The sequence below is a fragment of the Melanerpes formicivorus genome, unplaced genomic scaffold (assembly GCF_026170545.1).
Source record: "Melanerpes formicivorus ecotype bairdi unplaced genomic scaffold, bMelFor1.0.p_v2 SCAF_20, whole genome shotgun sequence".
NCBI lineage: Eukaryota > Metazoa > Chordata > Aves > Piciformes > Picidae > Melanerpes > Melanerpes formicivorus.
In genome coordinates this window covers 9,017,981-9,045,228 of record NW_027142372.1, presented here as the reverse complement: position 1 = coordinate 9,045,228, position 27,248 = coordinate 9,017,981, and the positions used below count along the sequence as shown (strand labels likewise).

Here is a 27,248-nt window from a genome sequence, read left to right as displayed (position 1 = left end):
GCCCTCCAGCAGAGAAATGGTTAAATTATGCACTCGTTGGAGTATGAAGGCAGTTCTTCTTTGCTGACAGATAGTTTGACCAGTGTCAGGTTATCCCGATGCGTTCAGCATACCTTCATTGCATCATAAATAAACCAGACAAATTACTTTTTTTTTTTTTTCCTAGGGTGGAATAAGCAGGAGGAAGGGGAGGGATAGGGATCGGGGTAGATGGGGGGTGTGGAGTGGGGGGTGAAGAATTAGAAAGAAAAGAAAAAAGAGAGAGATCTTTGCAGACACTCTATGAATCTCTGCTTGGCAGCTGAGAACAATGAGAAAAGCAAGCAATTACCTCGAATCCTTCCCCTTATCCAGACATAGGAAATATATTCCTGCCTGAGCCTTTTTTCTCGTCTCTCTCTCTCCCTCCCTCCCTTGCCCTCCCTCTCTCCCTCTCTCCCCCTCTCCCTCTCTCTTTCCCCCTTGTATATCTAATTTAATTCTTCGAGGAAGGCAAGGCAGATGTAACAAAGAAAGGAGGCTCTGCGTCGACGGGCCACTTCCACTGCAGGATGAAGCCTTCCTCCATGGCAAATGGCCTTTTCCATCCTCTGCCCTGGCAGCCTCCTGCAGCCTCTGCATCAGCATCCATGAAAAATGAGCAGAAAGGTATTTTATAGCTCCATCTCTTTTACAGATTCCCCACAAATAAAGTGGTGTGAATACCAAATCACCCTGTCTGGACAGAGGAAGCCAGCATGTTCTTTACTTTCAGAAATCCATCCCAGAGGGGCAAACAGAGCCTGTCTCCAGATTGTCAGCAACTGCTGTATTCAGTGGCCTCCTCACTGGCAGTTTTCTGGACTTCCTGTAGGGTTTAAATTCTCATTCTTGAATGTTTTTACCCCATTTTTTCCAAAGCAGCACTTGTAAACATTTCATTAGGTTGCCAGGTATGTAAGAGGGATGTCCCCAGGTATTTCCCCTCTGGCTGGTACTGCTGTGGTCCACAGGCTCGCCCTGGGAGAAGGGTCAACAATGTCCCCCTAGTACCCTGCACTAGGCTACATGTAGATCACGGTCATAACCACACAGAACCTACATCCCCTCGGTGTGCCACCAGACTTCAGTTGTGAGAACAATAGTCTGCATAAAGGTAATTGGGTCTTTTAATTGCTGATAAACCTTTAGCTAGCAGATGTGTTTCTGTTTCAGAGGGAACAGAAAATGCAGTGTGCTCCCTGATGATTGGACTCGTGCTCTCTTGGGGCAGCAATGGCACAAACACCTGCCTGCACCCTGGGTCTGCAGTGTGGTGGGCTGTTGGAGAGCAGTACCCAGAAATATCCTTGTTCTCTCTGCTAGCAGTGGTTGGTGTGGCTGGTGGGCTTAGTGTCCAACATGGTCAGTGCTGGGAGTATAGGGGTCCCACCATGGGGTCTACTCCAAGTGCAGCTCATGCCACATGTGCCCTGCAGGACATTTTTGGGTGCCTCAGGTGATGCTGCCACACGTGTCCCCCAGAGCCACGGCTAATACTTGAATGCTCAACCCCCTGCCAGCACGTCCCGCACGCAGCACGGGCAGTTTGTCCCTCATCCTCCTGTTGCTGGCCCATCAGCAGCACAGCCCCACGGGGGCACTGGGCAGCAGCTGTGCCCCCAACAGCTGAAGTATTTCCAACACCTGGCGCGTGCCGAGTCTGGTCTGCACAGAGCTGGGGGTGCGAGCCCCTGGGCAGCCACTTCCCCCTTCCCAGCCAGCATTTGGCACTGGGTCTTTAGGGGAGCATCCTTAATCTCGTGCGTCCCGTGCTCTCACACAGCCCCTTCCCTCGTGCTGTCCGCGCTCGCCCCGCCACCCGCACGTGGCGAGTGGAAAGTCGACAGATTGTCCTTTCCTCCTGCCTTTGCTTGTAGGAGAAAACCAACCCCACGACGAGACTTTCCATAATGTAAGATAAAAACGCCGCTCCTTAAGAATATTCTCTGGCTATATTTTTACGGTCGGGGGATAGGAGGGAACATTACAGGAAATTTAAAGGAGGCTTTTGGTCTTAAATCTTCACCTCTTCCCGAAGATAAGGCAATTGCGTAAATCTGTGCGAGACCTTTGTTTAACCCACCCCCCGCTATCGCCGGCGAGGTTTTATAGGCGCCTGTCTCGCTGCCGCTCACAGGCTGTGTTTTACATAATACCCTTCAGCATCGCTGATATTAACCTTGATGGCATTATTATTGCTATTTACAGTTCATATGCTGGTAATGGTAAACCTGAATGGGATTAATAAAATAAATTAAGTGATGGAAATATTAATGCTATTAACAATCTGTAACAATAGTTGACAGCATAAGAAAAGGAATAACCTGCCATTAACCAAGCAGGGTAGGGTCTCTCTAGCATACGCATAAAGGTATCTGACACTTCATTTTGATACACCCAGGATTCATTTTCTTTCTAGCAGCAACTTTTTGAGGGCCTTCAGGTGTCTCTGTTGCAAAGCCAAGCTCTTGGCACTTTCCATGTCACCTTTCTGATGACCAAGAGCCCTGTCTGCTGCAGGACAGGCTTTTGGTAGGAGCTCTGTGATGAAGACAGACCCTGTGGGCTCTATCTGATGCTGCTGAATTTCGCCTGGTTTTTGGTCCCACAGGGATCCTGGATCTCATGAAACTGCTGCAACACATTGCCTGTGGTCTGAAACCCTACAACCCATGCCACTCTGTCTGTTGGTGTGAATTCACAGCTAGAGGACCGACTAGTGATGCACAACTGGTTCTCTCTGAATGTGCCATTTGTGTTTTTAAGGGAGATGTATCCAGCTAGAGGGTTAATGGGCTCTGGTGCAGCAGCAGGAGCTATTGAATGTTATTTTCAGTTAATCTGATGCTGCTTGGGTGGGCACTACTGGGGAGCTCTCCTCTCTCATCCCTGCCACCAGGACACTGGCTTTGGAATGGGAGAATGTGACTGGGAGAGAAGTGGTAGCTCCTGGAGTTTTTAGGTGGGGTTGCTGCGATTTTGTTCAAAGCCTAAAGAACAGAAATACAAATTGCCCTCATTTTCATTCCTTTCAGGGAGCTTTTCCTAGGGCCAGAGCCCAGGTTTATCAGAGAGGACCATGTTTCAGCTGGCTTCTGGACTAACACACTGAGTGCCCTTGACCATTACTGCTGGCAGGTCAGACAGCGAGGCTGCGGCGGGGCTGCTTGAAGAACACTGGAACATCCCCCACCTAATAAAGTGGGCAAAGGTTGGTAAGAAAAGAGCATTGCTAATTTTCCCCCCCTTACAAATGTGTCTTGCCAATCCTTTACAGCTGGCTAAAAGCTAGGATTTCTCGCATGAAGAAAGAAAGTGAGACCATAAATAAAGCAGTGCAGGACACCTGGAAGGAATAAAGTGCCCTTCTCAGCCTTGCTGAGGAGGAGGAATTGGTGCCTGTCTGGTGGTGTGGGAAAAGGAGCCTGGACCAGTGAGGATATGCTTGCAATTGTTTCCTTTGATAACAATTTATCTGATGAAACACAGCTTTTTCATGTTATTGGTAACGGTGTTTTGCTGAGGTCCAGAACAAGGAGCACTTGCCACTCCTCCCCATAGCTCTGTCTTTAGTTAGAACAGAGGCTGGAACCGATTTCTCAGTATCAACCCAAATGTCAACCCCTTCAACCCCTTCAGGAGCTCAGCTCCAAGAACCACTTGAGGTAGGGGATTCCAAGAAGCACTGCCTGTGACAGTCTGGTTGGAGCTTGTTCCACTCTTTCATATTTTGTAATATCTTGTGTCCAAATTTCAAATGTGGGCTATTGGCTATGGTGAGAAAAAACCTTTTTTAGTAATTCACTTTCTCTTTGCTTTCTGATGGGGAGGAAAAGGTGAAACCACCTGAAATACCCCTTAGATAACTTCCCTCCATGGAAATTACCTTTCTCTTGATTCTCAAATCCCTGTTGTAGAAGTGACTGAAGAGAGATTGTGGACTTTGATCTAGGGACATGAAATATCACCACAAACCCCTAGTATTTTGTGAACAGACATTATCTCTGGTGCACTCCCTCATACTTTCAGAAGCTGATGCTTCTTCCAGAGCACATCAGACCCATCCATTCATTACCCACCCAAGGAGCAGGTAAATAATGGCATCCACTTTTCCTCAGACTCTGGAAAAACACCTTGGCAAGGCATGACTTGATGTCACAGCGCCATACCAGTGGTACCCTTTGTTCTGTGCCTCCAGTTCTTTGATAGTGTCTGCACATTACATCATGAGTCTTTGGCATCTGATACATCCAGTAGACATTTCTCACCAAGATGTATTTAATACTTCTGGACGTTGTCTTTGCTTCATTGATGACTGCCAAGGTGTTTCCTTTGTGGTTCCTGTCCCATTCCCATTTGGATGCCAGAGCCTGGGTTGGTACACTGGGGAAGGGGAGAGGTTTATCTGGAGTGAAGCTACTGCAGGCGGGAAAACAAAATCAGCAAAAATGGGATTTGAGAAATGATTGTATTTTGCAAATAATGCACCTCCACATAACCAGTGTCCTTTAATAATGATTTAACTCCAAAGTGTTAACCTGGGAGCACACCCGGAGAGAGGCGATTCCTTTGGTCCTGGAATTACAGAGTAGTCTTGAGATAATTAAGCAAATTTCATTTCTAATTGATACTGGCCTTAATCATCCATTAGCCACTACTTAGCTCCCATCAGCATTTGACCCAATGTCATGATCTGAGGAAGGACACTATTTTCTGTTTGGTTAGTTGGTGGGGAGCTCAAAATGGCTGCACCGTGCTGCAAGATGGAGCCTCCCTTCTGTAGAGCTAGAAATGGAATTAGCAAACGTAAATTGTATTCAGAATAGCAGTTCCTGGTTTATCTCACCACCCTTTGCCTCCCCGCCCCAGTACTCCTCTCCTTTCCTCCCGAGCTGTCCCAGCCCCTTTCCAGAGCGTAGCAAATAGTCATCACAGGGGAGATGTTTTTTTTCATCCACTGGTTTAACTTGCATATTCCTGCTCCTCTGGCAGTGAGGCTGTAAGGCTGCTAGTTAAAGTTACAGCACGCCGTTGGGTTTGCTGCATGCTTCTACTGGGGAGCCTTGTAAAATAGCTGGGGAGAATTTCAGCAGGATGAGGCCTGGCAGAATTGGTGTAAACTCAGGGCTAATTTTTTTGTAAGATTACAAAAATAGATTTCCAAATACTGTTTGCTGTTTTTAACTTGACATCGCCCTGGCTGTGCACAGTTCTAAGCGCCTTGAATCCCCATTTATTTTAGTGCTCACCAGCTCCTAAGAGCAATTCAACATCTGAAAGGTTTGGATCCAAAAGGGGGTTGTAAGGATAATGCCAGAGATGTGGGGGAGGGGGTCAAGCCATCAAAGGGGGAGTTTAATATCACTGCCTGGTTCCAGGCACAGGGTTTCGAAGTGTGGCCTTTGGGGTTTTTTTCCCTTTTACACTGATTTGAAGGCAGCCCTTTGGCAAGTCACTTAAGCCCTGAATCTGTTTTCCCCCCTGAAACCAATAACTCCGTGGTGATAAGGATTCTGTAAGTACTAATTATTCCTCTTACTATTCATAATTTGACTCCAAGTTGGGCTGGCATTAGCTGTAATTGTCTTTATTAGGGAGTAATAGTGGAAGCAACCATTGGTAAACCTCATTTGATGCACAGAAACGTCGACTCTCCAAGTCTGAGGGAGCTGTTTATGATTTCCATACATATCCTGGTTAGCATTTCCAAATAAGCTCCCATACAGGCCTCATACCTTATGCAATTATACTGGACACAGGAGGAGCAACTTAGAAATTACAAGACAAGGACACAAACACACCAAAAACTAATTAAAAACGTGAAAGCCACAAGGGGCAGCGAGAACAACAAAATTCAGGAAATTAATAGTCCAGATTAAAAATTATTCAGTGCCTGAACTCTAATGGGACACCATTTACTATTCAGCATTCCATGTCAATATTGGATGTTTAAATCCTGAAATGTGAATTTCCAGGCTTTTGTGACATTGACTCACAATCTTAACGTCCTTTTAATGTACTTTTTGTTGTGTAAATCTGTGTAAGTACCATCAGTCATCAAACCTGACATCTGATGGCGCGCCGTAGACCCAGCCTGCATGTATTAGGGCTTTTTGTGTTTGTGCAGCGGAACCTGCTTACACAAATTCCACTGAAGGCATAAACCTGCTGAAGGAATACATTTGCTTTACACTGAAACAATAGACCTGCATCAAAGGAACATCCAGGGGGAGAGTAAGTCATTTCCAAAGGGAAATTTCTGCAAAAAAGGGCAAAATGTACAAAAGGGTCTGACCTGCTGACGAAACACATCTGTTGATTTGCTGGGACAGTGAGCAAACCAAACTGGAACAGAGGTGATCACTTAAAAATTATCAAATAAGAATCCAGTCCACACCTTGCACTTTTAAAGTGCAGCTGTGGTTCGAGGTGGCTTTTAAAAAAAGAAAATCAGGAAAATGTGAATGAGAACATTCCCAGCATCCCTAACATGGGTCTGTTGTCCTTGCCCTTGAACTTCAGCACCTGGCTAAAGCTTTGCACACCCAGGACAAGCAGCAGTCACCAAGTGTTTATTTAAATGCATTCAAATGAAAACAATATTTTGCCTGTGTGCATAAATATTGGGACAAGAATCGAGAGAGAGTTTGAGGAGAGTGGGGCCAGCTCAGCCAGCTGTGGGCAGATGTTTTCACCTAAGCCAGGTCTGGCTGCCCAGGGCTGTGCTTTGGGAGCAGATGGCTCTCTGTCTGGTTTTCCTCAGTAAGGACTTCATGCCAGATATGGAGTCTGCAGATGAGCCTTTCAGGGTGGGTGCGGATCCTGGTGCCACCATCGGGGTAGAGGCATTTTCCAGCCACTCAACTGAGAGGATGGGGCTGGGAGTCTCTTCCCTAGAACCTCTGTCCCACAGCCTTTCACTCCTTCCAGGTATGGAGTAAGAGGAGTAAGGGAAAGGGACTCAGAAGCAGAGTTTTCTTCTGGCATGACAGGGATCCTTCTTATCACCTGACAAAGTTGATGTTCACACTGACCATGAGGAGGTCTCTGGACAGCACCAGGGAAAAGCTTTGGAAAGTTCTCAGTAAATCCTCCAAAATTTTCTTCCCAGTGTGTATGTGGGGATGGATGGATGGCACAATGTGCATGGAAAGAAAAGGAACCAATGCACATAACCTGGTGACTCTTTCTGGTCCTGCTGGAAGACATGGGATGTCCTGGTGGCTGCTGGATTGTGCTTTCTAGCATGGTGCTTGCAAAGACTGCGTGGCTAAAATCTGTGTGGGCAAGCCCTGGATGAAGATGGACGCATTGAGTCCATTACTGTGAGCACCAGGCTTCACTAAACATCCCCAAGGCTGGGTGTTGGGATGTCCAGCAGCCTTGTTGGAAGCACACCAGAAATTTCCCTGTACAAGGAAAACCCTCTTTAGAAGAGGGTGTGGGAGTGCAGCTCCAGTGGCATGGGATTTGCCAGAGCAAAGAGCTGTGGTGGTGCTCTGCACTGACCTAACAGCCCATGACCACAGAGTGCACCAGGAGCAGCACCACTGTCCCTCCAGCCAATCCATTACCCTGTGGCACATGGAAAGCATTCATATTGCTGTATGAATTTAAAGGACATTATTTACCCACCTGACATGCCTGAGCTCTAAGTACACTTTTATGGGTGTCTGCTCTGTATTTGGCACTTCTCGCTGGAGTTTGGGCCAAATTCCACCCGTAAGTAGATTCATTGCTGTCATTTGGATTTGTAGTGGCAGAATTTGCCCATTATTGTGTTATTTTAATTCCCTCAAGAATCTAATGAAAATTAAGTGAAAAAATAAGGCTTTCTGTATTCTATTTTCAGCATGATGGATTGATAGAAGGACAGGCGACTTAGACTTGTAGGCTGAAGATTTTATGCATATATACATTACAGATATGGAGACAGAATTTTTCCCTTATGGCAATGGAATGGTTTTGATAGTCTTCATTAAAATAGATTTGAAAATACCATTTGTTTTATGTTTAAACCTTAAATTAAATTTTTCAATAATAAAGTATGCTTATTATAACCCAATTCTATCAATCACTGAAATGAGCAGCACATTGGTGGGTTCAAGCAAGTAAATAAATGTGTTATTTTATTGCATGTCAGAAAGGTTTATTGGGTGGAATTCTTCCCTCTGAACTGGTGGGTTAGAGGTTTAGCATCACATCAAGGGTCTGTGCTAAGGCAGAGCGCTGATCCTGCCTCTCAGTGCCTCAGGCAGAAGGTGGCAGTTCAGACAAGGCGTAAAAGCTCTCTGCTCTCTGTCCACGCTGGAGGTAGCATTTCCGTGATCCCTTTGTACCTCTCAGAGCCTCAGTAACAGGAACCTCTTCACAGGTGTGGTATTTTGGGATGGATGTGATGTGCAGTGCTCTGCAAGGGTGTTCTCTGAGTTGTTGCTAAGATCTTTCAGCTGCTGCGTTTGTTTGGGGGCATTGTGATAGCCAAACTGATTGTTTTGATAAGCACTTGGAGGCTCCTTGAATAAGAAGATGGTTTTAGATGGAATTCAGAGGCCAGAGACAGGTTGGGTATGGGCAGTATCAGGTCAGGGTTTTGCATGGCAAAGACTTGGCAAAATGTATCCTTTCCACAACCAGCTAATTGCCTGCAGAAGGTATTTCACTCTGCTGAAGGATGGGTGTCCTTTTGAGTGAACAGGTACAGCTGGGTGAACCTTGAAGATTTCTGAGATGCATGTAAAAGCTTCTAGAGGTGTTTGAGTTGGGCTGTAAACCTCCGTGTCCCAGCCTCTCTTGTCTCCAGTAGGAGGGAAGCAGCTCTCGGAAGGAGGCACAGCCTGTCCTGCCCTTGTTTTTCTGTAGTTGATCTGTACCTGGTGTATTCCATTTCTTTCACGTCTAGGATGTGTACAGAGCACAGAAAATGCCCAGAGGTGGCTGCTGCTGGTGGGTGCAGAGGTGGGATGGGAAATGCCCCTCTGTTGCGTGCCATACTCTGTCCCTTGTGCTGTGCATGTGCAGTTTTCCTGTCCTGACCCAGCCCATTCCTTGCTCTCTGTCTTGGGAGTACAGGACAGGTGGATCCTCAGCATTCCACTGTGCTTGCTGGGCCATGGGCAAATGGTGTGGGCCATGGAGCAGAACTCTCATGATCTCATGGCTGAAAGCTCATGCTCTTCCGTTTGGTAGTACTGTGGCCTGTGAGCACTCTGTGAAGGGAGACACAAATAAATCATATTACAGTAGTCTGGAGAAGAGGTCACAAATCTTTCTGAAGAAGAAAAGAGCCACTTCTGGCCACCACTGAAACATGAACTTCCACATGTATCCTGTTATAAAAAATGAATTCCATGTTGGGAAACTTATCGACATGTTTGGGCACAGCTCATAGACAGGGAGAGCTACTAACACTCCAATGACAGCTTCCAGATGTTCTGCCTCACAATTACCCACATTCTCCAGGCTAGCTTGTCGTTCCATGGACATCCTCGGGCAGGCAGGGTGACAGCTGCCAAAGGCCACTGACAGGTTGGGCAGAGGTGGGAATATTCTGGCAGGTTGTATAAATTCTGAGTATTTTGTGTTATCCATCATTAACATGGCTAAAATGAAAGAGTAGGGACAGAGTTCAGAGCTTGCCTCTTGTTCAGACATGGAGAGAATGTCATCCCTCCACCCTTTCCTGGGAAGAAGAACCTCCTGCCCAGGTTTCTGTTCTTCCAGCCTATGCTGATCGCCATGTGGAGTGTGGACCTACACACACGTGTACAGCAGCGTTTGAACAACTGTTAGAGGTGATGATGTAGCAGATCATCAACTACCACAAGCATCACAAAGGGAGTAACATCTGTGACAGGTTGAAGTCCATTACCAAATTCCCTGGAAAGCATGAGGAGGTGAGAGGTGCTCCCTGTCAGTGGTTTTAGCAAAGCAGGTTGGTCCCAGTGTGCAATGGTTATTTCAAAATCCCTGCAGTCTCAGAAGGCTGAGAGGCTCCAACCTGCAACTTCCAGCCCCTGGTCCAGTGTCCAAGTGTCCAGCCCCAGTGTCCAAAGGGCTGTCCCATCTGCCTGCCCACCTAGGCATTGGCTTACTAGGACTTGAGTCACTACTGCATTAGGGTACAGGTAGACTGTGAAAAGATTTTCCCCAGAAACACAAAGTAGAAGAAAAACGTTCTGCTGAGTGATGGGTGAAATCTCATTGTAAAGATGTTTGGGAGATGAAATGGCAGAAGCAGGGCTTGGACAGACTTTTCCATAATTTCCAAAAGCTTAGGGAGCAGCTACAGCAGAGCCCACAGATGGGGTTATCTTTACCATGTGAACAGTGCTCAGGAAAAGGGGGTTATCAGCTCCAACAAGACATGAGATAACGTCTGATCTGGGCTGGCAGTTCCTGGCCCACTCCCCACATTTTGTCCCTCGGGAAATAAAAGAACTGAGCAGAGCAGAACTGAGATTCTAAGAAAAAAACCACAAACCAACAAAAGACAAAATTTAGACTGAGGATTGAGTGAAACCTTCAAAATGTGAGTAAGACCCAATGTCCCTCAAACATGGCATTTTTAGGGTGCAAATATGACACCCCTTGGACTCCTGTTAGTCATGGTTTGCTGTTTGCGACTCTTGGTTATGATGTCATTTCATGTTTATCTGTGAGTGACCCTGGGTCTAACATAACGTGAACATGACAAAGTGTGATGGAATGCCAAGAGCTAAAGAGAAACATATGACCTGTGGGCTGGATACCTGCTTTACCCTAGTATCTAATAAGAGAAAAGCTGGGATGTGGAAACAGGGTGAACAGTAAGAAGAGGGGAAAAAAAAAATCTTGGCACGTCTTTTGTTGAAATTCAATCCTCCCCCCTCCTCATATGCCCAGAAACCATCTGCAAACTTTTCAATCATTTTTTTAGGATACAGTGAATTTTATCATAATTTTGTCAACCAGAACCATATGTGCTGCTTCTATTGACAACACAGAGTAACAAAATCATATTTGTTCAGACCACAAGGCAGGTAATAAATAACTGTGGACACACTGCTACAACTTGGTGCCTTTTTTTTCCCCCCTTTTTCAAATTTTAAATAAAGGTATTGAATATTACAAAAAAGAAAAAATTGGGAGGTAAAGTAAACTTCTGAAGAGAAAACCATCTGAGAGAAAGCTTGTGGCTCAATAACTTTCCCCTTCCTGTTAGATCCATTCCAGCTCGGTGTCCTGAGGCCATAATAAAATGAGATCTTCCACTGCCTGCCCTGGTCCAAGTGTGGTAGGGAGCTACTCACCAACTGCAAGTAGTGGTTAAGGTGTGTTCCTGCTGGGCAGGTCCCTTGAGTTGCTGCACTTGTCTGATCTGCTGCTGGTCACTGCTGGTCAATGACAGAAGGATATAAGCCTTGGTCTTAAGAATTTACTATTAAAACTCTGCTTATTATAGCAACACCCCAAGAATTCAGCTGGGATGTGTCTTGGGGTGAAATGCACTAGGTGATCAAGCAGGAAAAAAGTTCACCCCAAAACCTTCCCGATCTAAACTTCACAAAGGAAAAGGAGGAAAGTCATAGAATTTGTCAGCAATGATAAAATAATTCATAGACTTGCAGGTCTTTAAAGCCTTCCTGCTAAGTTCTTGATGATCCTAACAAATAATCAATTACAGCCTTCTGAGATTAGTGATCATTATTATCTCCATTTTATGGATTAGGTGACTGAGGGACAAAGGGATTAAAATCTGAACCCTACACCTTCCACCCAGGTCAGCCCTCCTCCAGCCCCAAACCTTTTCACACTGATGCAAGAGCTGGTTCTGAAGTGCTTTTTAGGATGACACATGGGGGAGAGCTACAGGGAAGCTTGGTGGATTGGGTCTGCTCTTTGATCTCATAGTTAATACCTTCACCTCTTTTTACTGCATTTCTCAGGTCAGTTTTAGCCAGTCCTGCTTTTCAAGGCATATTTAAAACGTGCACCTGGTGTTTGGGACCCTTTGCTGCATTATTAGTCTCATTTAGCAGCCCCAAAGAGTGCTCTTCTCCAGAAAAGAACCACAAAGCTGAACAGTTGGTTAAGAGTCAACAACAATCCCATCACTGCTGCTTTCTGCAGTCAGTATGTGTGGAGAGCAAGCTCTAAAGCCTGAGATATGGGATGTCCACAAAATCTCTTCTAACAGATGAGTCCATGCCCAATTCAGCCCATGTGCTGCTAGTTAGCCAGAACAAGTTACTGCTCTGGTTAGACAACAAAGCCTACAGAAAGCAGGTGTGAAATGTTCCACCAGGATTAGTAATCGTCCTTAATTGCTGTGGCCTGGTGTAACACTGGCAGAAAATCAGCGCTTCATGGGAGCACCTGAGCACTTAACGAGGCAGAAGGCCCAGGCCACCTATCAGCAGTGACCTCTTCAGCTGTGGCTCGTGCTTGTGGATGAGCAGTTGCCCAGGGTGGGGAAGGTCAGAGCTGTGTTTGCCTCACATCCTACAGAGACCGACGTTGGAACAGGACAGTGGCAGGAGATGGTGGAGAGCAGGTTTGAGAGGTGAGGAATCCGAAAATGGGTGTCCCTCTGGCTGCAGGGTAGTCAGGATGGCCAAGAGCTGGGTGGTGAGGTAGGGAATGTGTTTTCTGAGGTGGAGTGAGAGACAAGATCTGTGTGGGGCCTACATCTTCTCTTGCTGCAGCCACTGACAAATAAATGTTGTGACTCGGCAGCAGCTGCTCTGTGGCTGGAGCTGGGGTGGTGCCACCACCCTGCAGAGGTGACTTGGCTGTGACCAGAGAGCCCTGCCAGGTCCCTTGCACCAAAGGAGACCTTTGGTGATGAGGCACCTCCTGCTCTGAGCTGTGTGCATCCGATTAGAGGCACCTCTCACCTCCGGAGCTCTGACAAACTACCTCTGGGTCCAGCGTTTAACCTCCGGCACAGCTGCTCCGAGGAAGTGAACTTCCTTGTTGAACTTATTACACTGCAGAAGGTTGTTCGACAGATGCTTTAGTTCACAACCAGGGTCTCCAGGAGCTTTAGGGGAGATGTGGCAACTGGCTGGCTTGTGGGAGATGCACTGGAAATATCCTGGTGGTTTTGGTGCCAAATGTAGCAGAGAGCAGTGGTAGTTGCTGTTATTATTAGCAGTAACTTTACCCCCTCCAATGCTCTGCTTTCCATCTCTTTGACTGTTTTTAAAAATAATTTCTTCCTCCTCTCTGTGTGGAAAGGAAAGGCATGGCCTGCTCTGTTCCAGAGCAGCGTCCATTTTCTTAGAAACACAAGATGTGCAGCACAAAGCACCTGTGCCCCGCACTCGGCTTGGGGCAGGCGAAAGGCAGAACAGCCCTCCTGTTTTGCAGTGAGAACGACATCATTTTTATTTCTGAAGAGGTCTCATTAACGCCTGATTTCCAGTCAAAGGAGCCACTTGGTTTTCCTTCCTTTGTGAACAGGAATAGTTATGGAATGCCCCCTGTTTTGAGGGGCTTTTCATAACTCTTTCCTGTAATGTGCTGGAATCTGGTGGGTCTGTGACTTCTTTCACACCTCACCTCCACCCATCTCTTTGTGCTGTAAACACTGTCAGCTTCCCTTTTCCCCCCCCCTTCTTCTTCTTTTTTTACCTCTTCAATATTTTAATATTGCATCTAATATTTAACAAGCACAGAAATGATGAAAATGCTGCAGAATGTGTGACATTGGGCTGTGGATTGTGTTGAGGCTGCTGGTTTGAAGGGTGGTGTGTTTGTGTTGTGTTGTTTTGCTGTTCAAACCAAACCAGAAAGCACTCCAGCCGTGCTGTAGGGACTTTAAGAGGCTCTATGCTTTGCAGGTCTAGGTGCTAATAAACACGAGAACCCTTTTCTTGGTATTCTTTAGAGAAAACCAAGATTACAGTTTCTTCCCCAGCTGCCTTGGTTGGGAGGCCAGAGCTGCAAAAATGCACCTTCTGCCTTCAAGCAGCAGAATGTGATTCCATCAGGGCAGCTCCGCCAGGGGAGCTCAGGCGTGGGGCGAATGGGGCTAGGGCCAGGAAGGGAAGCTTAGGGGAAGAAAGTGCTACTTAAAGTAAATGCTAATGATTTAAAATGTTATTCCTTCTGTGCTTTTAGAGAGAAGGGGGGGGGGGGGGAGTGAAAAAAAAAAAGAAAGAAAAAAAAGGAAAGTAATAAAGGCTCCCAGCCTGTACCTCATCTCCAGTCACTCCCGTCAAATCCCCAAGGGAGCATCCAGGCTCCCCTCTCCCTCTCTTTAAAAATGGTGGACCTGGAACCACTTACAAGAGAGGCTTAATAAGAAGCAAATGTGTTTTATATTTTGTATCTTGTTAAGTGAAAAAAGATGGATTCTCACAAGTAGTCTCCTGGTGCGGATTTGAGTGGTCTGTGCATGCAAATGTTGTGATGCTTCGTCTGCTCGCATCCCGTTCCGGTCCCCCTTGGCCACTTAAAATCCCACCCCCCAGAGCAAGCAGAGATGAAATTGCTTCATTTGTACAATGGATCTGGAGATCGAGGAAACTTGTTTCTATCTGATTTGCTGATAATTTACTCCTCATTTAATTTTTTTTCCCCCCCTTTCCTTTTTTTCCCACCCCCTTGGAAAACATTGTCTGAGCTCACAGCTTTGAGGAGGGAGGAATTGTTTCAGCGGGCTGCGAGTGTAATTGAAACCAACTGAAAGAACTCAAAAAGCCCTACACAAAGGTGGCACATTTATTAGGGGACAAGGAAACCCCTTTTCATCTGAAAACTCCTACTCACATTTTTAATTTACTTTCCCAATTGCTGAGAAATCTGGCAGGAAAAAAAAATGCAACTGTCCAATCCCCAGTATGTGGTGGGAGGGTGTGTGCGGAGCTGCAGGACCAATTCCCCCTCTGATAATCATTTTTATGACCTTTTGGTGCAAGATAGCGCCGTGCTTACTGTCTGCTTTCACTGCTCCGCCTTGAGGAAACACATTAGATTTGTCTTTGATCCAGAGATCTGGGTTGCTAAAACTGATGGCCACAATTAAAGACAGTCCTGTTGAAAACCTGACCTCTGCCTGCTCTCGACTTCATGTAAACTTTTCAATATGGATGTAATTTAGTATTAAATTACCCGTGCTTTAATGCTTTTTAGCACAGCCCTGTCCTGGTGCCTTTTAAAAATATAAGGAGTAACCTAAAAGAAAAACGTCAGTGCATCTGCTTAATTACCTAACGATGGACTTGCTTTGCTACAGTTGGAAACCTTTTTGGAGGTGTTGCCTGTGTAAAAGTAGGAATACTTGAGCTGGATTGCTGCTCTTTGTTGCCAGAGCGTGTCCAGGACAAAACGCCGAACTGCAGTCAAGAGCTCTGCTGCCTTGAAGAGCTCCCATTGAAGTGTGCTCCTTGTTTCAGGGCAGCCCCATAAGCCTGTGAGGCTTTTTTTCCCAGACCTTAAACATGACATCAGCTCGTGGTTTTCCCTCTGTGGTCTTGTAGACTTTCTGTTTGAATGAGGACTAAACTCCTCAGCTTTAGGAGATCACGGAAATCACAGACAACGTGATTGGAAGGGACTAGGAGGCATCAACCCATCTCTCACCACTTCTAAAAAGGAAAAAAAGAAAAGTGGAATTTAGTGGCCAGGAGTCTACAGGCGTCTGTTATCTTGTGCCAGCTGCTACTGTATCTGTGCTGGTGCCTTCAGCCAACTCCTCCCTCATCCAGCTGCTGACGGTCTGGGCAGGCTGTGCTGTTCTCATCATCGGTCAGATGTCTTGATCCTTGTCTGTCGCATCCAAACTTCCTCCACCTGCATTTCCTTACAGTGCTTGATCTGCTGTGCCTTCCTTTAGAACTCAGGGATCTTGCACATGAGCCTGAAATGATGGTTTTTTTTTGTGTCTGTGTCCTTCCTGTGTGGTGTGACAGGATTATTGTCAGACATTTTATCAATGCTGATCAATATCTAAAGGGTGAGGATCAAGAGGATGGATCAGACTCTTTTCAATGGCATCCAGAAAGAGGACAAGGAACCCATGAACAGGAAGAGAAACTTCTTTGTTATGAGGGTGCTGGAGCCCTGGAGCAGGCTGCCCACAGAGGTTGTGGAGTCTCTTTCTCTGGAGAGATTCCAAACCTACCTGGACGTTGTGATCCTGGGCAGCCTGCTCTGGGTGAATCTGCCTTAGCAGGGTGTTCACCTAGATGATCTCCAGAAGTCTCTTCTAACCCAACCATGCAGGGATTCTGGGAATCTGTGAAGGAAATGACTACATCCTAAAACCAGAACTCCAGCTGCTCCCTCCTGCTCTCTGCTGCTCACTGAAAGGGTTCTTGAACACTGGAACAGGGTCCCCTGGGAGGTCATTTAATGCCCATCATTGGAGGTGTTTGAAAGAGGCAGAGATGTGGTGCTGATGGACATGGTTTAGCCCCAGACTTAGTAGAGTTAGAGAATGGTTGGACTTGATGATCTTAAAGGTCTCTTCCAACTGAAATGTTTCTGTGATTCTATTCTGTATACCTAACCTTGCCCAAGAAAATGGCATCTGTGGAGATGCTGCCCCACGAATAAAAGGGGAACATGCCTTTCCTGGGAGACCATCCCTGTGAGGATATGGGAGTGCAGCTCAGGGCTGCTGTGGCACAGCAGCCCTTTCTGTGAGCAATGCTGGGACATCTGTTTTCCCTCAGTCTGTAACACAAGGAGGAGGTTAAACCAAAGGTGGGTTGGAGCGCATGTGGGAGATGGCACTGATCCAGCGATGTGGGGGAAGGAGGAGGCTGCTGCTCTGCTGGGAACCTGTGAGCTCTGGGATGGCTAAAGAGCTGGAGTCTGCTGTGAGGATGGTACCTCTCAGGGCTTTTTTTGGTATGCATGCCTTTGTGAGTCTGTAGTGCCTTTTAAGCAGCAGACAGCTGGTGAGGAAACTTCTTGTAGCAATGTTACTTTGGCCAACTGGAATATACAAGATAGGGATGGTCTAGGCAGGTCCTTGGGTGGAGGCTGTGAGCACTGGCAAGAGCTCAAGGGGTGAAGAAGTGATGTTTGCGAAGGTGGCAGTAAGACTGGGTGCTTGCAAGTCCCAGCTAACTTCTCCCTAGTCTCCATGTGTTGTAGTGACAAACCTAGAATTGGGGGTGGATGAATTGGAGCTACTTCCCCCTTGGCAGCTGCTGGTGCCCTCCATGGCTGGAAGTGCAAACAGATGGGTCACTGCTTGCAGTGATGTAGACACTTCCCAGTTGTTAATGTTACAACAGTTTGTTCTTCTTGATATTGTGGTTTATAGACCCACAGAATCATTTAGGTTGGAAAAGACCTTTAAGACCACTAAGTCCAACCATTAACCCAGCACTGCCAGGTCACCACTAAACCATGTCCCTCAGCACCACATCTATGTGGCTTTGAAACCACTCCAGGGGTGGGAACTTCACCACTCTCCTTGACAGCCTGGTCCAGGGCTTCACAGCCCTTTTGGGGAAGAAATTGTTCCTCATGTCCGACCTAAATCTCTTGTGGTGCAACTTGAGGCCATTTCCTCTTGTCCTGTTTATCCTTGTCATGTTTTCCTGTTGTTAGTCCAGCGGCTGCATGAATTGTGAGGTGAACTCCTAGGTAACACAGTCTGTGTGTATCACACAGGATTTCTGCACCCACACCCTGGTCTCCAGCATGGCTGGGTTGGGGATGTCTCAAGCTGTGCCACTTTCCACCCATGGCAGAGGGTTGTTGGGGTGTGAGTGTGATGATGCCTGCTCTGGATGGGTGGGTTGAGAGGTGCCCAGCAGGAGCCCTACAGCCCCAGCTGCTACCTGCTCTGAGGAGAAAGTTTTGTTTCCAGATACACTACGAGAAGCGCAGGATTCCTTCCAGACTCTGCCATGGTAAATATGCTATGGAAAGATGTCTCTACCACAACCATCCAGGTACTAAAGTGAATAAATAAGCAGACATCAAAACACATCACCTGAGAGAGGTAAATGTGATTTATTAGAGACTTAAAATCTGAAATGATAAGGTTAAAAATAATTAAAAATTAATCTAGAAGGTGCAGTAATAAAAAAAGCGTTAACGGAGTTTGCAGCCTAATCTCATTGTAGCTGTTGCCATCTCCCTCACACTGCCTGACTTTGATCCTCTTCTTCTTAAAGAACAAATGCAGCTTTACTCCACTAATCATTTATTTATCACTTTTCCCCCCTTTAAAAAAAAAAAATTTACAAAAAAATTGCTTCCGCCAGCAAAGCCTCAGCCCTGCATGGGATCGTCCTGCCAGCCTCAGCCCTGCATGGGATTGTTCTGCCTTCCATGCACAAATGTAACTCCAGCCTGTCAGGAAGCTGTTGGGAGGACGTTTTCTCTCTTCTCCAGCTTTTCTGATGTATTTGCTCTCTACAGCTCCTTGAAATGAGGTTGGATCCAGGCCAGTCTCTTCTCCCAAGGAGCAAGCAATAGGGTGAGGGGAAATGGCCTCAAGTTGCACTGGGAGAGGTTCAGATTAGATGTGAGGAACAATTTCTTCCCTTTAAGGGTTGTCAAGCCCTGGACCAGGCTGCCAAAGGCATTGGTGGAGTCCCCATCCCTGGAGGGATTTCAAAGCTGTGGAGATGTGGTGCTGAGGGACATGATTTAGTGGTGACCTAGCAGTGCTGGGTTAATGTTTGGACTTGATGATCTTAAAGGTCTCTTCCAACCAAAACAATTTCACGATTCTATGATATATTTTCACAGAGGTTCAGTTTGTGTGCTGAGAGCACTAACAAGTAAAGCAAACCCAAATAAATCCTGGTCTGCCCACAGGTGACCCCTTGACCCCTCCACACTGTTGTTTGAATAAGGTCCATCATTTTTTGTTTGGTCTGATGCTATCCATCTCCTGCCACTGCGCAGATTTGCTTGTGCCACTTGATCTTCTCAGGCGAGCAGTGGGGACACGGGAACTCACAAACTGTGTGGGCAGGTATTCAGGAGCAACAGTGACAACTTGAAAAGAGAATTGTCTCCCATGCTGAGCCCTGGAGAAGGTCCATATTTCCCAGGGGAAGCTGTGAATGACTTCTCATGCAAAGGTGCTTCTAGAAGTTTCCCATTACCATTAATGCCCATTAGTCCTCTTCCCAGTGTGGTGATGGTGTTAGGCAGTGATGGTGAGATTTCCTGTAGGCTCATGGGAAACATTGGTGGCATCGTGCAGTGACCAGGCAGCAATGATGGCATTGCCTGTAGGCTTGTGGGAGAGGTTGGTGACATCCTTCACCATGCACCAGTGATGTAAGGAAAGCACATAAAACTCATTAGGCTGAGGAGCAAGAGATGTTGGGCGGGGGGAAGCTTCACTTGCACTTTTTTTCCCAGCTAAAAATGGTGTTGTGAGGAAATGAAATTTTCCACCTAAATATCTGTCTTGATTGAAAATCTTTGACCTTTAACATGAAAAACAACAACTAAGTTTTGAAAGTGGATTTTTATTATTGATTTTTTTTTTTTGCCATTTTTGATTGAACTGAGCCAAACAATTATTTTTGTAAATGGAGCAGGAGGGTTTTGGGTTTTTTTCCACACAAAAAAGGGAGAAAATACTTTTAATAAAAAGGTGGTTAGGGGGATGTTTTCTCATGTGGATTCCATTTCCTGGGATGCTGAGCCTGGGAGTGCAGAGCCTGTGCTGTCTGCAGGCTCTTCCTCTGGAGGGTTTGCATCTGAAGCTCCGTAGCAAAGAGGAAAATATGGGAGTGCTTTGATGAGTGAAATCTGCAAACAGCTTAGTGGTGTGAAGGTAAAATTGGTGCATGTGTGAAACAGAGGAGAGCTGCTGGGGCTTTGGGGAGAGAGGAAAGCAGGAATGGCACAGCTGTCATTTGGGGGGTTGATGGTGGAACTGCGGTGCAAATGCTTAGCTGTTCCCTGGAAAAAAAAGGCTCTGAAATAATTTCTGCGAGGACAGCGGTGCAAAATAACTCTTTGTCTTTGGACTAGACGATCTCCAGAGGTTGGTTCTGATTTCCAGAGGTCCCTTCCAAATCTCACCATGCTGGGATTTTAGGAAGAAAACTTCCCAGTCTGGCCCCTGGTCAGTCCCAGGTGGGGAGGGAGGACATGACAGCCCAACTTGGGAACGATCACTCCTGGTGCCGGGTGGGTACCTCCAGGTGTACCAATCACATGCCCCAGTTTGCCCAGCCCTGGATCATAGCTCCCTGCCTGTCACCAAGAATGGTCCCCCCCCATCTCCTCTGTCTCTTGTTGACAATCAGTGCTCAGATATCCGCAGTTCCTGTGGGTGCACCAGCAACATGGCAGGGAAGTTGGAGCAGTTACTGCTTGCCTGGGAGCTTGAGGCCAGCACGAACATGGCTGTGCCCTGCATCGTGGCTATGCTGTGCTGGGAGGGGGGTGCAGGGCTGGGGTACCACACTCTGCTCCCCTGCCCAGTGTCTGCCCTGTGCAGGAGGAGCAGGGATGCTCCTGCAGCTGCAGCTTTGCTGGGGGATCACCAGGGAAGGGTAGTGGGGAGTGTGGTGCTGGAAATCTTTCCCGAGGTTGCCAGTTTGTAATTATGGCAATTGCCTAATTTGTACTGAATTTATTTTTCTGTGTTGTCACATTTATCTTAGCTTTAAAACCAATGAATATTTCAAATAGGTGTAAAGCCCAGAATAAAAACAATACTGATTTACATTGTGGAAATTAAGTGTGTATAATGGCAGACAAATTTCCAGTTTTCATCAAGAAGCAAAATTGGACTTCATTGGTTTGTGCATTTTTCGCTGCGAGCCGAGCAATCGAGGCGAGGATGTCTGTTTGATATTTAGGGAAAGATTTGATGCTTTAATAAGGGAATCCTCTGCCTCCCTCATCCATCATTCGTCATCCTCATCCATCCAAACACCACTGTAAATTTGTCAGAGCCTTTTCCATATTCAGAGGCTGTAGAAATGATGGCCGTTTCGAGCAGAAAAAGGAACCCTGCGTTTTCTGTGCCTCTTCCCTCTCCCGTCATCGCTGGGGAAACGTTCAGCAGGTTTGTTGCTTTCAGAATCCCGCTGCTCAGATCAGATCCTGCAGTTGTGCAAAAGTGCATTCCAGCATTGCCCCTCGTTGGGGCTTCTGCTTGCCCAAATGCCCCGAACTGGGGGGCTCTGCTGTAAGATAGGAGGCAGCCCACGCTTCATTACTACGCGCTTTTATCCCACTTCATCATGTCTTCCTCCTTTTCTCTGCTATCTTAGGGATTATGCAGCTTCTCTGCAATATTCTGAAATTAATCAAACCAAGCCAAACCTCGTGCTATATTATCCATCACTGGAGGAGAATGATTTCCACAATCCAGGCAGCTTTACATTGTTTTGTCCAGGGGCTGCAGCAGAATTCCATTAACCAGAACACGCTGGAAATCTGATTTTGCACAAAATGTGTTTGCTAAATATTCACAAACGGCAAATTCGCCGGTTTGATACCAAATACAGCCCCCATCACGTTTCTTTTTTTCCTCTCCTTTTAATTAGGAAGTGAATAGGAATCATGCCCACTTCTTTCTGTGAATCTTGCCCCTCAGAGCAGCTGCTGGGTGCTAAGGCAGTGAGGCTGGAGGAGCTTTGCCATGTGATGAGATGTGGACCCCCACAATGGATGCTCACGCAGCCTGTTTGCTATTTCATCTATTATACAATTGAGCTCTACAAGTCATTTCTTTCAATAAATTAGTGACTGTGCTGCAGATTGCAGACACTTAGTTTGATTGAAAGTAATAAAGGGAGATTATCCATAGAGTTCACTGAATGGCGGTTCTGACTTGACCCACTGCCCAGAGAGATAAGAATTAATCTTATAAAGCTCTGCACATTTCCACCCATGCTGATCCCCTGAACAATGGTGTGGAGTCCCCTCAGCCCTGCTGTGTTCTGGGGCAGACCTGACTGGGGATGGTGGCAGCAGTTTGAGTTGGGTCATGTGAAGGCTACAGATGGTTTCTGGTGTGGTCTGGTGGTCACCAAAACACAGAGATGGTGCAGATGGTTCCAAACAACACAGGACAGAGGCTGTATGATGTCCTCCTGGCCTTGTACAGCATTTCATGAGGACCTGGGGAGCATCAGGAGGGAAACTGGAGACTGACAGAGGTGTAGGACTGTTTAACAGACACAAGTACTTACACTACAGCCTTTTTTTCTCTCTTAAAGTCAGTTAAAGCTTCAGTGCTGCACCTGACTCTCATATGGGGTTTTCTGCCCATGGCTGTGTCCAGTGGCTTGGACTAGATGATCACCGTAGATCCCCTCCCACCTGAAATACTCTACAGACCTGCTATAAGGAAGAAATGCTTTACACTGAGGGTGTTGAGATACTAGCCCAGGTTGTCCAGAGAGGTTGGAGATGCCCGATCCCTGGAACCATTCCAGATCAGGTTAGCTTGGACTCTGAGCAAGCTGCAATAGTTGCAGGTGTCTGCTGCCTACAGGAGGGTTGGGCTAGATGACTGTGTAAGGTGCCTTCTGGCCAAAAGCAGCCTGTGATTTTATTTGGTTTCCATTCAATTCCATTCTGTGCCATGCCATTCCATTCCCCTCACCCACTACAAGTCTTCTGAGGAAAGGCACTAAAAGGGCAAATACCAACAACAGCTAATGCCACTGCACCACTGGGACCTGACTGGGAGAAGCAGAAAGGATCTGTGGGTAACTCCAGCTGATGAAGAGCTGCTGTGTAGCTATGTAGGCTCAAAGAGTTTCTGCACCCTGAAGCATTTGCCCCATTCTTTCTTCCCTTCTTTCTGCCCATGGGTTCTTCTCTGAGCCCTGCACTTCCATGGGCTAATTTCACCCCCCAGGTATTTCACCATTGTCAGAGGTATTTCCTCTCTCCAAATGGCATTTTAATGAGTGCTTCCACAATTACTGGTGATAATGTCATTAATTTATTTTGCACAGCTTTTGCTAACAACCCTGAGCTGTTTACTTGTAATGATCCTGACTTCTCACCTCCTCCTCAGCATCTCTGCTGTTGAGTGTTAGATTAAGTGTGGAAAATGAAAATGCTTTTAAATAACAGAACTGAACCACTCTGGGTGTTTGGGGAGTGATAGTCACCAGGGAGTGGTGCTGACCACAAATGGGGAAAACAGGGAAGAGTGAGGGCTTGGGATGTATCTGGTGGGGGACAGGGAGGACACAGAGCACAGCCTTGTCCTTACAACTGACTCCTGAGCCCAAGTGAGAGGTGCAGCAGTTTCCTCAGGGGAGATGGAGATGGGTAAGAGCTGCTTATGTACATTCCTTCCTTTGTGAAATTGGACACTCAGGCTTTCTTCTGTTACACCATCGATGCACACAGGTGGGACACTTGTGCTTCATGTTCAGGTGACATGGGGGCAGTATGGAGAGTAAGAGTAGGTAGAGACCGAGCTGTGGTCAGATGTGAAGTACCAAGCAGATGAGCTAAGAGGTGTGCTGGCTGGCTGTGGTTTGTTACTTGATGGTGAAATAAAACACCAGTGTTCCCAATTCATGCAGTGAATTTGTGACTCCTGCTAAAATTAAGAGATTAGAACAGCATAAATCTGCCATTTAACTGTTTCAACCCTCAGAAAACACAGGATGCTTCTCTTTTTACTTCAGGCTTCCCATTAAGGAGGAATGCTGCTGTGGAAGAACTCAGGGACTGGTGACTGACAACACCCCAGAAAACATGCTTCACCAAAGCACAGCTAAACAAGAGCAGTTGCAACTTTGCTGTGTTTTTTAGCTGGAATAGCACCACAGCCTCTAAAAAGCAAGACCCCATGGACAAAGAGCTATCCTGGTGAGTCAGTGCTGTGGAGGAGAGGGTGGGGGTTGGCTTTGCTTTTTCCCCCCCCTTGTCACCAACTGTCCCTCTCCAGCTAGAAAGCCTGAACCCCTGTGCCATTATCCACCCTCACGCACAGCCCAGCCACTCCCGCTCTCCTCATTAGACATTCTGCTGGTGACAACACCACGGGGTTAATGCAGCAGCCTTCGCATCTGCCCGCGCCGGGTCACAGCCCCGTGTGCCTACAAGTGAAATGAGGATGGTGCTGACCCCAACCCCATCTGTGCTGGATATTATTTCATATCAAATTGCTTAGTGATGCAGAGGGTAGTCTTTGCTTGGAATAAGGCCCAGTAGTGCAGGTTTGGGATGCTTTCAGGTGAATGCAGGTAAGCACGGGGCAATTCCCAGCACTCAGAGTCATGCAGGAACACACAGGGCACCTTCTCCTACCACAGCTCAGGACAAGGCTCCCAAAGGCTTATCTCTCTGCCAGGCAGATGCACAAATGGAGGTGGAAATGTCTAACTTCACACTGCCTTTACACAGAGTGCCAGAAAGGGGGATCATCCTGCTGCTATGAATTTGGAGTGATAATGATAAAGAGAATTATTGTGTGAACTGAAAATGTTAGGTAGAGTCTCATTTGGTCACACAACTCCACACTTCACATATTTGTTTATTCTGTTTATGCTCTGGAGGAAAGAGCTCTTTTCCATTTCTCTTTAAAACAAGGAACAAACCCCTCCCCAAACCACAGCTCGTTGACAAGCTGCACTGACCATCGGGGTATGGGACTAACGTCTGTGTCAGCACCAGAGTTGGGGGTAATGTGATATTCTGATATTAGGATGCAAATAACAGGTTTAAGTCCTGTCTGTCTCAAGACCCTATGGGTGCATTGCTTTGGGTTAGAAAAACAGAAAAAGGTCAAGCACCAGTGAGCTGGCCTCAGAGAGTAAACAATTATTTTAACCACCGTGGTGTAGTCACTTGGAGGAGAGATCAGCTGCTCACCAGCAGTACAGTAGCATTCAAGTATTTAGGTCTCCTTAAAACTGTTTCTTCCCCCACTTGTGTTAATACAGATATTAAGCTTAATAGTATCTACTTAGCATAAACAAGAAGATAAAAATGATTTCTGTGATTGAAATGTTTGTTATTTAGCATTAAGCATCTTCATACTCTCATGTGTTTTGCATTTTAATCCACTCTGTGCTTGGTTTTGGGATTGATAGATTAGTTTTAATCCCCTGTCTAATAGTGGAGTACTGGTGAGATTTATTAAACAGGCAGAGTTTGGTACTTGGATTTAAGAGGACTCACATGCACTGTTCATGCATATTAAATTTGGGAAATCACCAGTTCAGTTTATAAAGGGCTGTGATGTCCTTTATCACTGAGTGTTTCTGCTGTGCTTCACTAGCTCAGTATGCCTTTATATTCTGGAATGGAATAGTCCTGATGGTTCCTTCCCACTGCAAAAATCTCATATTCCAGAGATGTGTCTGTGATGGTAAAGTCATTACTGAAATCCCATTCCTTTTATCCTGACTTTGTGCTGTCCCTCTGCTCCTTGGCTCTGCAGCGCTGGAGGTTGGGCAAGGATCCCACCACACCTTGGTGCTGAATCCAGGAGTACCAGGCTTGATGTCACAGTCTGGGAGCATCAGAGCCATGATGAACGCTCTCAAAAGCTTCCTCAGCCCTTCTGTTAGTGATTTATCGACCCAAGTTTGTAGCTGTGTGTGCTGAGGCTGTTGGCGTGGATGTGTTGTGGTGTCTGCATAGGTAGGACTGAAATAGATAGCCCATAAGCTCTTTGCAGTAACACTGACTTCATTGCCCCAGACTGAACTTGCTGGTGCAGCTGGTTCCACTGGCAGGTTCCCCAGCATGGTGAGTTTGAGCATAGCTTATGATGGAGGCAACTGAAATATTGAGTCTGTGCACTGGCTAAGAAGGACATCAGGCTGGAGGAGGTTCTTCACCACGAGAGTGCTGAAGCCCTGGAATGGGCTGTCCAGGGAGGTGGTTGGGGCCCCGTCCCTGGAGGTGTTTAAGACCAGGCTGGATGAGGCTCTGGCCAGCCTGATCTAGTGTGGGGTGTCCCTGCCCATGGCAGGGGGGTTGGAACTGGATGATCCTTGTGGTCCCTTCCAACCCTGACTGATACTATGATACCTTACTATGACAATCATAGATAAAAATGCTCATCAGAGAGATTTTCTGGAGAAGCCACTGTGCTCTGTGATTCTGCCCATTGCCTATCTTGCTGTGTCCCCACCTCTCCCTGATGCTCTGTCCTAGTGTCCAGCTGGACATCTTTGGTTTGCTCTCCCCTGGAGCCAACTTCCTGCGTTCGCTGTATTTCAGGAAACAACTAACAAGTGCCACGAGGTGATTAGAACGTGTAAATGGCTCCTGTGTGGGTTTTACTGTTACACTGGGAAAAGCTGAAGCTTGATAATAGTTAAAAAACCCACTGAAAACTTCCAGCCTGCCTAAATTACAAATTCCTGCCCTATCAGTGGAAGATGAGTTGACTCAATTTGCAGTTGCTGGTTAATACTCCATTAAGGGCCTAATGCCGGTAATGCCGCCAGAGATGGGGGAAATTTACTTTTTTTGTTAATGTAATTATAGGCTTGCTATATAAAAGTTATTAACTGCAGAAGTGAAAACCAGGAAAAAATGAGTTTAAATTTAATGATAAGTTTAAGAAAGCACTAAAAGCTCTTCATGAGAAGATGCTTTATTATTGTAGGTTCGCCGCTTCGGCTCACCTCCAGTTTTGATTTACCAAATAAACACGGAAAGCAAATATTGCAGATGCAAGTGGCAGCAGCTGTAATCAGCAGCTTAGGGGGGCCATATTTGGTTAGCACATGGATAATAATAATAATAACAATAACAAAAAAATCTTTCTGGAGTTTTACTTGGTTGCTGGGAGCTGATGAGTCCTGTGAACTAAGGGAGAATATCAGCACTTGGGTTTAGGAGTTGGTGATGGAAGATGGAGGGTGTTAGAAGCTTAAATTGAACAGAAATTATGTGATCTGCTGCAAAAGCGACAAAACTTTTCTTCCTCATATGACATAAACGGAGACAAAGAGGGCAAACAGATAGTTATCCATTCCCACTCCTTGTTTTTTGTCATCTTTTTCTCCACCTTGAGAATCCAGCAGGGACACTGTGTGGCGGCACACTGACAGTAGGATATTTTCACACCGTATGCCCTTAGCCCTTGGGATCTGTTGCCATGAGATGTTGATGTGACTGGATGGAAAATGTTAAGAGATTTTCTTTTATGGCTAATGAGAACATCCATGTTAATACCTATAATTTCAATTAAATAATCCAAATTCTCCTGCTCCAGGACATAAGACAATCCCTAACCAATGGTACTAGGGAGAGGACTCTGAAGGGGGCCTACAGGAAGCCTGGGGAGGGACTTCTCAGGCTCT

At 46.4% G+C, this 27,248-nt stretch overlaps 1 long non-coding RNA gene across 1 annotated transcript in view; it reads left to right on the top strand.

Moving 5' to 3' along the window:
• The first annotated feature begins 3,084 nt into the window (after window positions 1-3,084).
• Window positions 3,085-27,248, top strand: part of LOC137447289 (uncharacterized) — a 386,565-nt gene continuing 362,401 nt past the window's right edge. Inside the window, exons 1-2 of the long non-coding RNA XR_010988842.1 lie at window positions 3,085-3,232; window positions 23,610-23,793. This is a non-coding gene — a long non-coding RNA (uncharacterized lncRNA). The remainder of the gene's footprint in view (window positions 3,233-23,609; window positions 23,794-27,248) is intronic.